The sequence below is a fragment of the Mustela nivalis genome (genome assembly GCF_964662115.1).
Source record: "Mustela nivalis genome assembly, chromosome: 8".
NCBI classification, from domain to species: Eukaryota; Metazoa; Chordata; class Mammalia; order Carnivora; family Mustelidae; genus Mustela; species Mustela nivalis.
This window is the reverse complement of record NC_139027.1, coordinates 72,012,164-72,029,259: the sequence shown is the minus strand read 5'-3', so window position 1 is coordinate 72,029,259 and position 17,096 is coordinate 72,012,164. Positions and strand designations below refer to the sequence as shown.

Here is a 17,096-nt window from a genome sequence, read left to right as displayed (position 1 = left end):
TCTGGAGGGATTTTGAGGCTAAGGAAGAACTAGGAATTTCCAAGTACAGAGATGATGATTTTTTTTTTTATCTTTGCATATCTCTAGATATTTCCCAGTTCCAAGAGTTTTGACATGGCTTCAACGCAAGAAGGTTTTCTGCAAGGTTGAAAATAAAAAAACATATTTCAAGAACTTATTCTAGGGCATAGTTGACTGAGTGAAATGGAAGGAAAAATAGAACATTTGGTAATAGAAGTGTGGTGAGTAACTCCTGAGCCCAGTCAGCTTGGAAGAGCATGGATTCATCTCCAAGCATCACAAAGAAGATAACAGGTCAAAATGTCACTATTTATTGAGCACCTAAGTATGGCACTGCACTAACCACTTTGGAGTGTAGTGGCCTGTGGCTGCCACCCTCCCACTGCTCCCCATGTCCAGGCTGTCAGCTCTCCAGGGAAGAGCCATTGTTGGCTTCAACTTGCATCCCTGGCATGCAGCAGGAGAAAGGCTGTAGATGTAATAATACATGTTTGTAAGATGGAACAAAACTCTTCTAGGAAAATTCCAGGGGGTTTGGCACAAACTCTGGAAAACAAACACACATACATACATTCGAATGATGAATATCAAATGTGAGAAACCAAACCACTGTCATCTTGAGCTCTCACACTGGAAGCTCCGGCAGATTTGGGGTCTTGAGCCCCTTCTCAGATTGGTCCGCTGTCACCAAATTTGTTCAGCACAAGCATCTAGTCAGAACTGATCATTGTGGAGAGCCTGGGTAGCTCAATGTGTTAAAGCCTTGGCCTTCATCTCAGGTCATTGTCCCAGGGTCCTGGGATCGAGCCCCGCATTGGGCTCTCTGCTCCGAGGAGAGCCTGCTTCCTCCTTTCTCTATCTGCCTACTTGTGATCTCTGTCGAATAAATAAAAATTAAAAAAAAAAAAAAAAAGAACTGCTCATTGTAATGAGTCTTCACTGTGCTCCCTTGGGTGAAATGGCAGATGAGAATGGAAGCCATCAGAAGCTTGAGACCTTGAGCCAAAGAACTCAAAACGTTGAAAGCCTCTTGTAGGATCTGTGTATTGAATTTGCCTTTGGGGTTTTGGCAGGTTCCCTGGATCTTGTTGGTGGGTGAGAGAAACAGTATGCCAGGTGTTGTTGACTGTCTACCCAATGTCTGTTCACTCCGGCTTCTTTACTATAGAACCCAATATTATTATTAGAGACAGCAAAGCATCTAACTAAAAAATTTTATTTCCAGGCCTGCTTTGAGCATGGATAAAAAGGGAGTTGTTGGATGGGACTTCTAGAAACATTCCTAAAGGAGATTTATCCATCTTCCTGACTTCCTCTCTTCTTTCTTCTTCATACCCAGATCATAGACACAAATAGCTGGAGCTCCAGCAGCCACTTTGCAGCCATGAACTTGAGGTTGAAAATCAATACTAGGGATGTAAAGCAGAAAGAATAGGAGACTTGAACAAAGCAGCCCAACATTGCCTGCTTTCAGCTTTAGTTTACTTGAGAGAGAAACAAACCCCTATTTGTTTAACTACTGTCACTTAAGGACCCTGTTACTAGAGGCTGAAGGTAATTGCTAAGGGAATGATGACCTATGGGGTGAAGGGCCCAGTAGCACCCACAGGAGCATTTTGCAAATTTTGGCGAGGTGGGGTATATTTTTTGTTGCCACAGTATATGGCACTGCTTGTGTTTAGCTGACAGGAGTCTAAGATGTCTTGTCCCAGATATTCATGTAGATTTAAAACAACAGTGAAATGTTTATAATGACCTGTGCCTTCAGCATAATTATATTTTACGAATAAATTGAATGTATTTTTTGCATGGCTTCAGACACACTTAATTTTCCAGGAAGGTGACTGCCATGTAAAACAAAAATTTGGGGGGCTCCTGGGTTGCTCAGTTGGTTAAGCGTCTGCCTTCAGCTCATGTCATGTTCTCACTTTCCTGGGACCAAGCCCCACGTCAGGCTCCCTGCTCAGCAGGGAGTCTGCTTCTCCCTGGTCTGTGTTCTCTTTCTCTCTCAAATGGGTAGGCAAAAATCTCCAAAAAAAAATTTTTTTTTACTCTTTTTTAGAACTCTACAAAGATTTGCTCACTATTTGAAAAATTATGTCACCAATGACAACACTAGTTGTATGCAGTGCAACACACTGTACTGATTTAAGTTTATGAATAATTACAGCACCGGCTCCTTTGTTTTATCTTCTGTTGTAGTTGGGCCTGAGCAGTTCCATGTCGAAATACATATTACTTTATTACAAATCACCAGCCTTTTATTTCTTCTTTGAATCCTTCCTGTCAAGGCATTATGCTGATTTTATTTTTGAGAAAGTATGTACAGGTAGGTTATATTATATGTATATTATATATTATATTATTATATTATATGTATATTACACATCAGGATCATAAAATGTGTCCCATTAAGCAGGGAGGAGGGCATTGGTCTTGACAGTACCTGTCGTCCTAACCAATGAGACTCATATACACTCAGCCTCTATCTGCCTTGTTTGCTTTAGTGCGAAGAGGCAGAAAGAACTGGCAGTAGAGTGAGTTTTTGGGGTCTGCCCGTCAAGCAAAAAAGGTGTTTTTTGTTTTGTTCTGCTTTTTTACATTTATCTGTGGCAAGCCTGGCTTTAGGCATAAGAGCAGAAGACACATCATGAGCAATGCCGTTTGAGAGCTGATCATCTCCAGGAGAGCAGAGTGTTAATCCATGATCCACCACCGACAACTCTGTACACATTAGTTTTTCAGAGGACACAGAATTAGGACAGAACTCTGTGTTGACAGAGGGGGAGGGAGAGTAAGACACAGTTCTGGAACTCCAGGGACTGAGAAAGGAGAGAGAGGGGAGGTAAAGAAACGACAGCAGCCATCTGGGGGTAGGGGAAGGGTGCCAGGGGAAACAGCACGGCCAGGACCGCTGAGGGGACCTGTAGCCAGCATGGCCAGCCCATCGTTCGCCTCAGTCACCCCTCCAGAGCGACTGAATAAACCACATCTCACACTCCTTAATTGGAGCAGATAATTGGCGAGCTGGCTTTGTGCACAGGAAGTGTGTGCAGTTAGATTTGGCAGAGTGGAACAGGAAGAATGGGGACCACCTGATTTCGTCTTGTGCCAAGGAGGGCGACACAAAGCGGCAGTGTCTCCTATGGAGCTTGGCCCGGACAAAGCCGGGGGACAGAGAGCCCTGTGCAAACTGGTGGGTGAATAGGGTCTTCCTGGGAAGATTGCTAGAGCAGATGACAGTCAGGAGCTCTAGGACTGGTGATTAAGCTGTGATTAGGCTGCTTTGTGACCTTGGGAAAGTGACTTAACCTCTCTGTGTCTGTTTCCTCAGCTATAAAACAATTGAGGAAATGAAAATCCCCCTTAAAATCCCGTCACTCCATTCCATCTGATCCTCAGATGTGGCTTGAATGTCTTCTCTGTGGGTAGAACTGTGCCAACTATGCAGGGGGCTATGCCTGCTTCCTTGACACCCGGGCACTCCCCCCTTACCCCTCCTCATTTCCTTCCCCACACCTGCCCACAGCAGTACGGAGGGTGTGAAACAAACAAATATGAACAATCCTTGTGTGTCTGTGGGGGATTAAATCTTTACCTTCTCCCCAGATAAATCTCAACCTACTTTTACTTCAGGCTGGGAGATATCTTGGTCTAACCTCCTGACCCAGCCCTTGGTGGGCTCTTCTCTCAGATATGCCCTAATGGGCACGGACTTAAGGGGGCTGTTGCCAGGACAACAGAACCCAAACACTGGTGGATGTTTCTGAGGATGTGGTAAGTGAAGTATTCACCTGATGACCATCCCATGACTGTCAGGCTTGTTTTCTAGCTACTTTTTGGAATCTTCATTCTTAGAAAACCCTTTGTTACGAAATATGCTCAGGACTGGAAAGGAAACGAGGTTCAGTCAGCAATAACCTCAGTGTGAACTCTGGAATAGCATTTCCTTTTGAAAGATTCATCCTCATTTTGCTCCTGGCTTCGTGCTGGTGTGTGATGACTGTGTTTCCTGGGGATTTCCAACCTGAGCAGTCATCAGCCCAGGCCCAAGGACAGAGGACACCCACCCTGAGGACAGAGATGGCTGTATTGCTTGCATGACGACTTCTGTCCCACAGTGGAAGACAAAGGGAGTCAAGAGGCTGTGCTTGTGTGACCCTGGGTGAGTCTCTTTACTTCCCTGGATATCAGCGCAGCAACTGAGGCATTTAATAACTTCTATTCTTGGGGGAAAGTTGAGGGCAAGTTACTGAAGCATGCTGAATACCCGTTTGTAACAGACATTATTATTTTTATTGTTTTGCTTTTTGCTTAAATTTTATTTTTCAAGGTCTAACAATTATACAAGTGACCAAATGATTTTATAAAATCATAACATTTTGGTAAAATCATGTGGTCTTAAGTTATTCTTGAATAATATTACCATTCATTATAAGTGTTTAAATGCAGAAATGTGTCAGTATTTTTCTTATTAAGCTTGGTCATCACACGTAACTGAGTCTGAATTACAGACAGAATAATCTCATAAAAGGGATAAAGTATAGGAGTGCCTCACTGGCTCATTTGGAAGAGCATGTGATTCTTGATCTTGGGCTTGTGAGTGCCAACCCTACACTGGGTATAGAGATTAAATAAATAAAATTAAAAAAAAAAACTGGTGACGTGTAAAAAAATATGGCCTAGCTATAAAAATCACTCAACATCTACAAAGAGAAAATGAATCAGAAAGTCTCATGTCATTCCCACAACTAACCTGTAACGGATTTATTAATCAGAGAATCCAAAATAACATTTTCCTCACCGGACTGTTATGAGGATTCAATGAGAATATCAAGTTACTGGTGCCCAACAGGTATCTAATAAGTGATCGTTATTAATATGTTTCTACCCTCAAAACAGACACAGCTACACATAGGCACACGAGCGTGTATGCACGCACACATGTTCTCTCTTCTGGTTCTTTTATAGACAGTCCAATTAGTGGAGATGGATGGATATTCTCTTCAGAGTGTGAGCACAAGAGGTAGTCATTTATTTTTTGCTTTTTGGGGTGTGGGCCATTATCAGAGATGAGTAAATATTCCTTAGTGTCCCTGAGAATCCAGCCCTGGCTAGGTTAGCTCCTGAACTCACACTTCCAGGCTAACTGGGGACATGACCCTTATAAGTAGGAAAAACAATCCAAGATGGCACTTGAATAAGTAACAGCTGGATTTTGCTGCATAGGTGGCGTTCAGACTTCACGATCTGTCTAGAACAGTTCATGGTTCTGTGGCTACAAGTCCTATGCACAAAGGCTTTGTGGAAGAGGTACATGTATTCTTTGGCCTTGGGGGAGAAGAGAAGCCACTTGTGGGGTGGGAACCAATGTGAAGGGCAAAAGAAATCTGCTTTCTCTGGCTGAGGCGGACTATGAGGCCAATGACAGAGGTTTCTGGTGTTATAAAAATGGTGTCTTGGGATGGTCCTGCATCACTTTGGTAAGAGACCAATTTGGGCTTCTTGAGTCATGTGTTGTGGGCCAGTCACTAGTACCGGGTTCCTTCTGCTTCCATCACATACACTTCAAGGCGTTACTTCATTTGAAAGGTTCAGATGTTACAGATAACAACATGGATTTTCAACAGCAAAGTAGTGGGTCAAGTTTATCGGTTGTTGTGTTCTGTCTACTCCCCTTTCCTCTGTCTATCCTAGTGGAATACTATTGGCTTCTTCTCCTGCCTGGAAATGAGGGCTTGGTCTAAGGGAGGGCTCCAAGCTCTGTCATTTACATGGTAAAGTGAATCAATATGGCTCATCAATAGGTATATTCAGGCTTCCAGGGAGGTGCCCAAATGTTCATTATACAGCTTGAAGAACCTTTCTATGGGTACAGCCGTGTAAACACCCCCAGACTGAGAGTGAGAACACGTCCAGATCTTTCACAGGGGCATGAGCATTTGAACCATATTCTTATATAACGAATGTATTTGTCCTTTGGAAAAGACATTTAACTTGGGAAAAAAGTGGGGGGAGGGGAGGAGATTATAAGGATAAGACTCACATCAGTCCCCTGATTAGTTATTGAGCAAACATGGACAGAGTGTGCACTGTGTTCTGTGATCCATGTACATTCAAGGTTGGCTTTGGAACCAGTTCTATGACCCTCAGACTCCCCTCTTCTTCTCTTTAGTTTCACTGCAACTGTCCTGATGAGACTCTCTCTGTCTCTCCTAGACCAGTGATATGGCTTCTTAACTGGTCTCACTGCCTCCAGCTTCTCTAGTTGTTTTTTAATTTATGAACCTATTCATGTACTTCTCTGCTAAAACCCTATTAGTGGATCTCCACTAATGGCTCCACCAGGAGCCAGTGGGTCCTGGCTCCTCTCTGTGGTACTCCTGGTCAGGAACCTCTTTTCCAGCCCAGTTTGCTGCCTCTGCCCTCATAGCCACATGACCTTGCTTCTCTTTCCCAAATACATGGCTTTCACATGCTGTTCCCTCTGCCTGGAATGCCTTTCCTCACATTCTCCCCCAAATCTTCCACATAACCTCAGAGCCATCCTGTCTTACTTTCTTCCTCTCATACCCCCTATCCATTCTGCCATGAAATCCAGGTGGATTTCAATGGACTTCTGAATACTGCCAGAATCTGTGTAGGACTTGCTATCTCCACCACCACTAATCTCTGAGACCCGCCTTCACCATGATCAGGTGGCTAGCTCCCTGAATGTCCCCTTGGCTTCTGTCCTTGCCCTCCCACCCACCCACTGCCTCCTCTCAACACAGCAGCTAGAGTGACCTTCTTAAAATGCATGTCAGATCATGTCACACCTTTGCTTCAAACTGCCCAAAGCAAGAGTGGGTGCAATGGCGTGTCCCAGTCACCAAGAGGCATTCCTGCACATACCCTCCCTCCCTGCTCAGTTGTGTTGTGTTCGTAGCTTGGAATTGGCCACGGTGGGAGTATTTATACCACAGGAACTGGCAAATGCTTAAAGAACAGGGCTTTTTTTTTTTTTTTTTAGACCCAATCTGCCAGCACACCACTGCTCCGATGGTCACCCATTTCTCTCAGGGTTAAGAGCCATAGTTGTCATGATTGCCTGCAAAGCCTCTGTAGTCTGACCTTGCCTCCTGCTTCGCTCCAGCCTCACTGGCCTCCCTGCCCTCCCTCACACAGGCCAGCACCCTAGTGGCTGTGTATGACTTCTCTTTCTAGAAGTCCTTGCTCAAATGTCACCTCCTCAATGAGGCTTCCCTGACTTCTTCAACATGACTTTTAACCCCCACATGAGCTGTCCTATTTCCCCCACAGCATTCTAACTGTTCTAGAATTTACTTGTTCTTATGTTTACAGTCTGTACCTCCGCTGCACCCTCCCCACCAATAGAATGCCATCCCCATGAGGGCAGGGATTTTGGACTGTTTTCTTCACTGATGGGATCCCATGCCTAGCACCCAGAAGGCACTCAGAAAGAATTTCCTGGCGGACTGGCGGACTGGCTGACTGAATCTCCAAATGCTTACCTCCTCTGCAATAAACCTTCCTGAAACTTGGCACTTTCCTCCTTTCCATCCACAAAAGGTCCTGATTCTTGTCCTCTATGTTATGCTTGCAGCTCCTGAAGTTCTTCTGTGGCATCATGATGATTTTCTTATGACTGGCTCCCCCACCGGACAGCTGTCTGGGCTCTTCAAAGACACCCCCAACACCTCCACCTCGCATGACCCCCATTGCTAGCTGTTAAGTGAATGCATGAATGTACATGTGAATGGTAAGTAGAATATGATTCTCACACAGGTTAGTCTTCTCCTCTGGAGGCCCCCTCATGATGGCGCTGCTGGGAAAGCCCGAGGCAGGGAAAGATGGGGAGTGATCCTTGGTGGGGTGGGGGTGGGGAGGGAAGCAGCCCTGAGTGTGGGGGCCAGAAGGGAGTCTTCTCTATTCTGAGCTCTGAGCAAACTGGTTATTATTTCTTTCTATTACACTCCTCACACCCTCCCTCTTCTTGGCTGTTTCTTTCACCTTTCAGACCTCTGAACTTTGATCCCAGGCCAGGGTGAGCTTCAGGTACAGGGAGAGAAGACAGCTGCCTCTGTGGCGTGATCTGGGGGCTTCAGGAAGTTTCTTCACTCTGGTGCCACCTTCCTCGGGTCTTCCTTTTCTTTCCATTTTATTGAGATACACTTAAGACACAGCAGTAAGTTAAAGATGTACAGCATAATGAGTTGACTTACATATATTATGAAATGATCACCACAATTAGTTAAAATTTATTATCTCATATAGAGGCAAAAAAAAAAAAAAAAGGTTTGAATGTTTTTTCTAGTGCTGAGAACTTTTAGGATTTATACTTTCATCAACTGTCCAACATACACAACAGTGTTTGCCAAAATCATGGAGTCACACATTATATCCCTGGTACTTATTGATCTTATGACTGCAAGTTTGTGTCTTTTGACCACCTTCTCCAAAGACCACCCCCACGCCTCCTTCCTGGGTTAACCACAAATCTCATCTCTTTTTTTCCGAGTTTGGGGTTTCACTTTTGTCTCTTTTTAAAATTCCAGATGTAAGTGAATAGGCCTAGAACCTAGAACCTACTGGTGTCTCAGCAAATGGCTACACAGAACCAAGGTCCAGGAGAATCGGTTCCCAGGGTTTCTAGAGCACACGGCAGTTTCAGGCAGCTGCCAGCCTGGGGTCTTCCCCACCCAGAGTTTCTGAAGTTTGCATTTCGGTGGCCTCAGAGCTGAGAGGAAGGGAGCCAGGGACAGGGAGGGGTGGGGAGGAAGGCTTGTCTGTCCCAGTGAAGCCCCGTCCACCAAGGCCAGCTCCACTTCTGTTCTCACTGTCCAGCCTCCCAAGGACAATGAAGGGGCTGCGCTGTGGGGAGAGGGGTGACTTGTCTCCTTTCCCAGCCATCAAATGAGGAAGCAGGGTCCACACCCTAACTCTCAGCCTCAAGGGAGTACAGGATGTCCTAACACGTCCTGTAGAACGACTTAGTAATTTTCCAGTTACTAATTTGCCTTACCTGTTCTGTTCAAACAGGCTAATTGTTTCCTCAAAAAGACTCAAGTGTAGTGGGATGAGGTCACCAGAGACATGCCTAAACAATTACAAACTCTGGTCGTGGGCGCGCCAAGAGACTGGTAACCAGCTCCTCAGACAATGTTGGTCTGATGTTATCTTTTCTAAAGCAAATTCGGTGAGGATGCGCCTCCTGGTGGTAAGATGCGATTCTGCCAGGCAGGAAGACTCCTTCCCGGAAGTGATTCCTTCCCTGGATAGAACAACTGGGCGTAGGTGCTGCTTTTGGAATGTTCTCTGTAAAGAACATTACTGTTATTTCTCAGTAACTATTTATTGATTGAAATATGAAATAAATGTGATTAATATAATCCATTCATAATTGTGATCTCGGAAGGTGTGAATTTTAATCAAAGCAAAAAATCTGCCAAGGCAGAAAACAGGGAAAATTGATCTATGGTCTGATAAGGAAAGAGAATATAATTTTGAAAACTTCCATATACTTTCTGGCTTTTATATTGTGGGTATTATATTCTCTATTGACTTAGAACAATTCCATTTTTTTATTACAAAAAAATTCAAATATACCAAAAAATAGAACAGTAAATCCCCATATAGTCACTACCTAGGTTCCAGAGCTGTCATGATTTTATCATGCTCACTTTTTATGACCCATTAAATGTTTTTAGTTGCTTTTCACCCTTAGATATTATAGCCCCGACATCATGTTACATTACCATAAATATTTCAGTATGCATTTCTTTTTTTCCCCCTAAGATTTTATTTATTTGTCAGAGAGAAAGAGAAAGAGGAGAAGCAGGGGGAGTAGCAGGCTCCCCACTGAGCAGGGAGCCTGATGCAGGACTCGATCTGAGGACCTTGGGATCATGACCTGAGCTAAAGGCAGCCGTCTGACAGAGTCACCCAGGCGTCCCTCAGTATGCATTTCTTAAAACTGGGTATTTTCTTACGCGTTTCTTAAAACTGGGCACTTTCTTACATGACCACTTGCCATTTTTACATCTAAAAATTCATAATCCCTTGGAGTCATCGACATGCTCATGTAGTCCACATTCAACTTTCCATAAATATAAAACTTTTTGCAGTTGTTTGTGAATCTAAGAAGTCCACACATCACGTTTGTTGTTTGGTTCTCTCTCTCTTTGTCCCTCTCTTCTTTCTCTCTCTCAACTTCCCTCCCTCATTCCCTCCTACTTAATTTCTCCTTATGTAGAAGGAAATATACAAGTATTAAGCACATAGTTCAAAGAGTCTGGATAAATGCATACACCTGGCAGCCTACATCCTTATCATGAAAGAGAATGTTTCCCTCACCTTAGAAACTTTCCTCCTGTACCTTCACAGACAACTCTCCCTTCACCCCCAGCCACTGCTCTGACTTCTCTCACTGTGGATGGGTTTTGCCTGTTCCTTGTTGTATGCAGCTACTTGTCCTCAGCATATTTTGGGGGTTCATCCCTGCTGTTGCATGTTTTTTTTTACTGTGAGTTATATTCCATCATCCGCATGTACCACAATCTGCTTGTGCACATTCTTGTCGCTGGACATTGGGAGAGTTTCCAATCTGGGCTCCTGGGGAAAAAGCTGCTAAGAATATTTTTGTATGCGTCTTTTTGTAGACATGTGTTTTCATTTCTCTTGGGTAAATACCCCAGAGTAGAATAACTTGTCACAATGAATGTGTATGTTTAACTTTGTAAGAAAACCCTACATGTCTTCTCCTGAGCACACCCTCTTTATCACTTTCCAGTTGTCAGGTGGTCGGCATTCTGCATACGGCCAACAGCTTCCCTGAGGTGTCCCCTAACTTGTCCCTGTTACCTCTGGGTTGCCTATAAACCAGAAGTCTGATTTAAAACCCAGGTGTGATTCAGTTTAAGTATGTGGGCAAGGATGCTTCAGAAGTGATGTTGTGTACTCCGTCCCACCTCTCACCTGAAAGAGGTGAGATGTATATTTCCTTCTACATGCAGGGAGTACCTGCATGACACAGTTAGCTCTCTCTTCATTCAGACACTGAGATGGATCAGTAAATCTGGCGGTGGGGACCCCCTAAACCCCCCTGTGTATACTTACCCCCAGCAACCCTTCATCTAATAGTATCAAATGATCTTTGCCTTGAATTTTTGTCAGGAATTGCAAAATGTTGATTTTTTAAAAATTCTATCAACCTTTCACATATATCACATGGGATTCTGCAAAAAGGAAACTATCTTCCTCAACTTTCTCTCATGGTTGTAGAGGACAGGCAGGAAAAACACTTAACTACATGTCTTCAGTTTGCTTGTGAAAATTTTTAGTTTGGCTTATTGATTGTTAGAAACTTTTAAAAAGACTCCAACAAGAAAAGCTATCCCAATCAAGGATTACTCAAATGTAAGAATTCCCTCACTTTGCTTGAAGTAAAAGACACATAATATAGAGGAACACTGACACGTCAATGGACCTAGAGATATTGTGAGCTAAAGAGTAATATTTGTTAGGTCACCAGGGCTGCTCGGTGTGTTAAGCAGCCAACTCTTGGTTTCCAGTCAGGTCATGATCTCAGGCTTCTGAGATCAAGCCCTGCATTGGGCTTCCTTCTGAGCTCGGAGTCTGCCAGAAGATTCTCTGTCTCTCTCCGTTTCTCTCTCTCTATCCGCTACCACTTACATGTGTACATGCTCTCTTTCTAAAATAAGTAAATACGTCTTTTTTAAAAAAGAGTAATAATTGGGCGCCTGGGTGGCTCAGTGGTTAAGCCGCTGCCTTCGGCTCAGGTCATGATCTCAGGGTCCTGGGATCGAGTCCCGCATCGGGCTCTCTGCTCAGCAGGGAGCCTGCTTCCTCCTCTCTCTCTCTCTCTGCCTGCCTCTCTGCCTACTTGTGATTTCTCTCTGTCAAATAAATAAATAAAATCTTTTTTAAAAAAAGAGTAATAATTATAATGATAATAGTTACTAACATTTATGGAACATTTCCTACTGATTTAGTGAACTGCTAATGAAATTTAACTAATTTTCATAATAATTAGTAACAGAGAAAATAAGAGTCCTAGTCATTATGTAACCCAAAGGGCCTTATTCTGGTTATGTTTAACTTTTTTTCTTTTTTTTTTTTAAGATTGATTTATTTGTTTGAGAGAGTGCAAGCGCACATATGGGCAGAATGAGAGGGAGGGAGAATCTCAACCAGACTCCCTGCAGAATGTGGAGACTGATGTGGGGCTTGATCCTACAACCCATGAGATCATGGCCTGAGCAAAATCACAAGGTGGATGCTCAAATGTCTGAGTCACCCAGGCGCCCCGATTTGCTTTGATCAATAGTATATGACAGATGTAATATACAAATTCCAGAGTGGGGACCTTAAGGAACCTTGAGATTTTGCCATCACTCTCTTGGAACCTCTCTGTGCTGCAGAGAAGCTCACAAGCTTACTAGCTCACTAAAAGGCCACAAGGAAAAGAACTGAGGAGCCCAGTCAACAGCCAACGCCAATTGCCTGTTAAGCAAATAAGACATTTGGACCCTCTGTCCAACACTGCTCTGTCAAGATGACTGCAGCTGTAAGAGTGGTCTTAGGAGAGACCAGCAGAGAAACCTACAGAATTGTGAGAAATAATAAAGCATTACTGTTTTAAGTCACAAAGTTTGGGGGTCTTTTGTTATGCAGCAATGGATAACAATGGATAATGGAGAGGTCACAGGAACAAGATCATGTAAAGGCTTACTAACATGATAAAGAGTCTGAGTTTTGTTCTACGTGCTCTGGGGAATCATGAGGGTTTTAAGAAGAGTGGTATGTTTTAAAAGATCACTCTGGGGGTGCCTGGGTGATTCAGTTAAGACAATTAGGCGTCCAACTCCTTTTTTTTTTTTTTTTTTAAGATTTTTATTTAATTGTTTGAGAGAGAGAGAGAGAGATAGCAGGAGCACAGGGGAAAAGGAGAAGCAGGTTTCCTGCTGAGCAGGGAGCCTGACATGGGGCCCAATCCCAGGGCCCTGGGGTCATGACCTGAGCCAAAGGCAGATGCTTAACCAACTGAGCCACTCAGGCATCCCTAAGTGTCCCACTCTTGATCTTAGCTTGGGTCTTGATCTCAGGGTCAGGAGTTCAAGCCCTGCATTGAGACTACTTAAAAAAAAAATCATTCTGGTGCTGTGTGGAGAAAAGATTGTAGTTGGGTAAGAACGGAAGTAGGGAGACGAGCTGGGAGGCTTTTCTGGGCATCCAGACAAGAAACGAAAAATAAGTGGAGAAATTTGGGTCCTGCTAATGGATTGGCTTGGAAAGGAAATAGTGAATAACAATCTTCTTTCTTGAAATGCAGGGTTACATAAATATATGTACTATGTATATGGCAAGTCAGGATTTTTTTTTTTTTTTTTTCTGTCCCATTGGTGGAGAGGGGGAGTTCTTGGCAAGCAAAAGTAAAGAGACAGAGACTTGGTAGCCTGACAAGCACTGAAGTTATGTTTTGGGATGCAGTCAACGTTAGCAAATTTTTTCTTAAATAAAAGAAAAAAATAGATTGCCCTGTATGTGCTCTGCTCTGAAGAATCTGACAAGCCAAAGACTCCCCTGAGCTCATGGAATGGAGTGCTGGCCGCAGGAAGATGAACCTCTGTAATAGAACCAAGTTTGGTGTGGAGGGGAAAGTGTGGGAACCTGGGGAAGGCAGTAGAGGAAGGAGAGGAGAGGAAGACACCCAGGTGGGGGGGAGGGCAAAACTGGAAACCCATCCAAGACAAAGTCTAACTGGGAGAAATGCAATGAGAAAAGTAAAGAAATGCTCTGTGTATGCAGGAGTGTGGTGAGACTACTTTCCTTCTGGTGATGGACTGCTTCCCAAGCCCCCTCCAGGTGCTGCAAGCACATCTGGAGCTTAGCCGGATGTATGTGTATTCCCAGCCATCACTGAATGTGAACGGTTGAATGAGATATGGTTCTTGTCTTTAACTTTTGCCGTTTAGTTGAGGGCACATGTCTTAAAATATGGTGTAATAACAATATAAAGAAAATAAATGCTTACCTTTTGCTGGATTGGGCTGGTTGGCTCTTGCTATCCCATCTTTTTGATATTCTTTTTTTTTTTTTTTTTTTAAGTAGGCTCCGTGCCTAGCATGGAGCCCAAGTGGGGCGTAAACTCATGACCTTGAGATCAAGACCTGATCTGAGATCAAGAGTCAGACACTCAGGTGCCTGGATGTCTCGTTGGCTGAGTGACTGCTTTCAGCTCATATAATGATCCTGGAGTCCCATGATCCAGTCCCACAGTGGGCTTCCTGCTCTGACCTTCCCCCTCTCATGATCACTCTCTCTCATTCTCTCTGTCTCTCAAATAAATAAATAAAATCTTAAAAAAAAAAAAAAAAAGAGTCAGACACTTAACTGACTGAGCCACCCAGGCAACCCCCACCTATCTTTCTGATACTCTTATATCTGGAGATCTTCAGTGCTCAATTCAGCAGCAAATATACATCTGGAGATATTCATATTTCTCTAAGCTCTTCCACATAGATGAACCTTTCTTACAATTTTGCTCCCCACCCCCACTACAATTCAGCATCATGAGTGTGGGTCCAGCTCAGCTCCAATGCCCACCTGGTCTCAGAGCATCCAATTCTAGGGATTCTTGTCCAGTGCCTGAGATTTATGGACCTGAAGAACATTATGCATCTTTGCAAATGTCTTCTGCTAAGACACCCTACATGGAGACCATCTCTCCTCTTTCTTCTTCTATGGATCTGCTTTTCAGGACAGCCCTGATTCTTCAACCAGTCCCAGAGTAAAACTAAGATCCACTTCTGTAGAGGAGAGCACAGTGAAGAAGGAAGATACCGACCAGTGAAGAAACAGAAGATCAGAACTGCCCTCCCTCAGACCCAGCTACATGTACTCAGTGAGAGATTTCATGGACAGAAATGCCTCAGTCTCCTACAGATGCAAGAACATTCCAACATTCTGAACCTTAACTATAATCAGGTTAAGACCTGGTTCCAGAACCAGAGAATGAAGTGTAAGAACAGCAACTGGCCAGAGAATAGCAACAGTGTGACTCAGAGCAACTCAACAGCTACAGAACATCCAGGCTTCTCTTCCTGTCACCAGAGATAGCTGATGAACCCTTCTGGAAACCATCCAATATGGAGGATCAGACCTGGTATAACCCCAATTGGAACAACCGTTCCTGGAACAGTGAGACCTGGTGTCCCCACACCTGGAATAACCAAGCCTGGAACAATCAGCTCCACAGTTGTGGAGAGGAATCTGTGTAGCCCTGGATCCAGTTCCAGCAAAATCCTGTCAATGGTTTGGAGTCCATCTCAGAAACTGCTGGGGAAAGCTACAGTGTAATGCTGCAAACCACTAACTGAAGTATCCAGCAAATAATGCATTTATTCCCAAATTACTCTATGAACACACAGCATGAAGATATGTGATGATGAGTATATTATTCAATCTCAGTTTGGGGAGTGGCTGTATTAGTTCTCCTAAGCTTTGTTTTGTAGGGTCCTATATCTCTGCTTTGATATTGTTTCTCATTGTACTGATTGTGTCGAAAGAGGGGGTATTATTGGAGTCTGATAAAAGGAGTTTCAGTAGCGTTGGCTGCTGTGGGCAGCATGACAAAAGATGTTTCTGGCTATAGATAACTAGATATAATACTAATTTGGATATCTCTAGGCTCTAAAATCTAACCTCAAGAATAGGAAGTAAAAATACAAAGATGTGTGCTGAAGGATGATTTGCATTTTCTGAGATTGTAAGGCTTTACTTGTTAATAACCTCAGTTGTTACCATGAAGAGTTAAGTTATACTGTGCTTTGTCGATTTCCTCTGTCCTTTGTGTTGTTTTACTACAATTCCTAATTTGTTCAATATTCTAGTATTTGTAGGAAGATGTTTTGTATTTTAATTTATCATGATAATAGTACCAGTTTGGCCTGTTGGTTTATAGGCTTAAGTACAAATAAATAAAATGCCCACTTAAAAGATATAGAAAATAAATACCAATAGTGGTCCAGATTTTTAAAATGCTAATGGTCTTAAAAAAGATAACTGAGGAAGAGAAAAAAGAGTTCGTGTTGTGAAGTATTTGTCCAGATGGTGGGGAGCAGGGAAGCCATTTAGAGTAAGAGGAGAGGTGCACACATACATGGGAGAATGTTGAGGAGGTTGACTGAAAATCAGAAGCAGTGAAGCAGAGTGTGGGAAAGGAGGTTGGAGCCCAAGGATTCAGGTGTTTTCCTATTTCCACCTAATCTATGAAGCTAGCAATCTGTGGCAACAGAGAGGGTCACCTAGAGTCAGGGAGGACACTTGGAGGCCATTTTTAGGTAGACTAGTTGTTTTAACTGAGGCCTGCTGATTTGTAGAGCTACAGAGAAAGGCAGTCCAAACATGTCCCAATACAGCCACTTATAGAGTCAGAGAAGCTTGTGCCCTTACTCTCTATCCTTCTGTGTGACACTGGCAAGGAATAAGAGGGTGAAATTTGCTGTAGAGTATGCAAATAAACAATGGGCAAGGGTAAAGCATCTTTAAAAACGATTCCAGTAAGCACATGAAAGGATGTTCAACATCACCATCATTAGGAAAATGCAAATCAAAACCACATGACATATACTTCATACCCGTTAGGGTGGCTATTATTTTAAAAATATTTATTTATGCATGAATGGATAAGTAAGATGTGGTATATTATTCAGCCTTAAAATAGAATGAAATTCTGACACATGCTACCACATGGATGAAACATGCAGATCATATGCTAAGTAAAGTAAGCCAGACACAAAAGGACAAAGACTGTAGAATTACACTTACATGAGATACTAGAGTAGTCAAATTCATAGAAAAAGAAAATAGACTGGTGGTTGCCAGGGGCTGGGGGGAGTGGGGAATGTGCAGTTAGGGTTTAACAATACAGAGTTTCAGTTTGGAAAGATGCTGAAGTTCTGGAGCTGCATGGTGATGATGGTTGCAGAAAAATATGAGTGTACTTAATGCCACTGAATGTGCACCTGAAAAATTGTTAAAATGGTAAATTT

General features: G+C 43.3%; 1 pseudogene across 1 annotated transcript; it reads left to right on the top strand.

Moving 5' to 3' along the window:
• The first annotated feature begins 3,091 nt into the window (after positions 1–3,091).
• LOC309872569 (homeobox protein NANOG-like) lies at positions 3,092–16,047 on the top strand (annotated as a pseudogene). Its single transcript, XR_014316520.1, has 3 exons — positions 3,092–4,186; positions 7,628–7,783; positions 14,804–16,047. The product of XR_014316520.1 is annotated as a homeobox protein NANOG-like (transcript).
• The last annotated feature ends 1,049 nt before the right edge of the window (positions 16,048–17,096 follow it).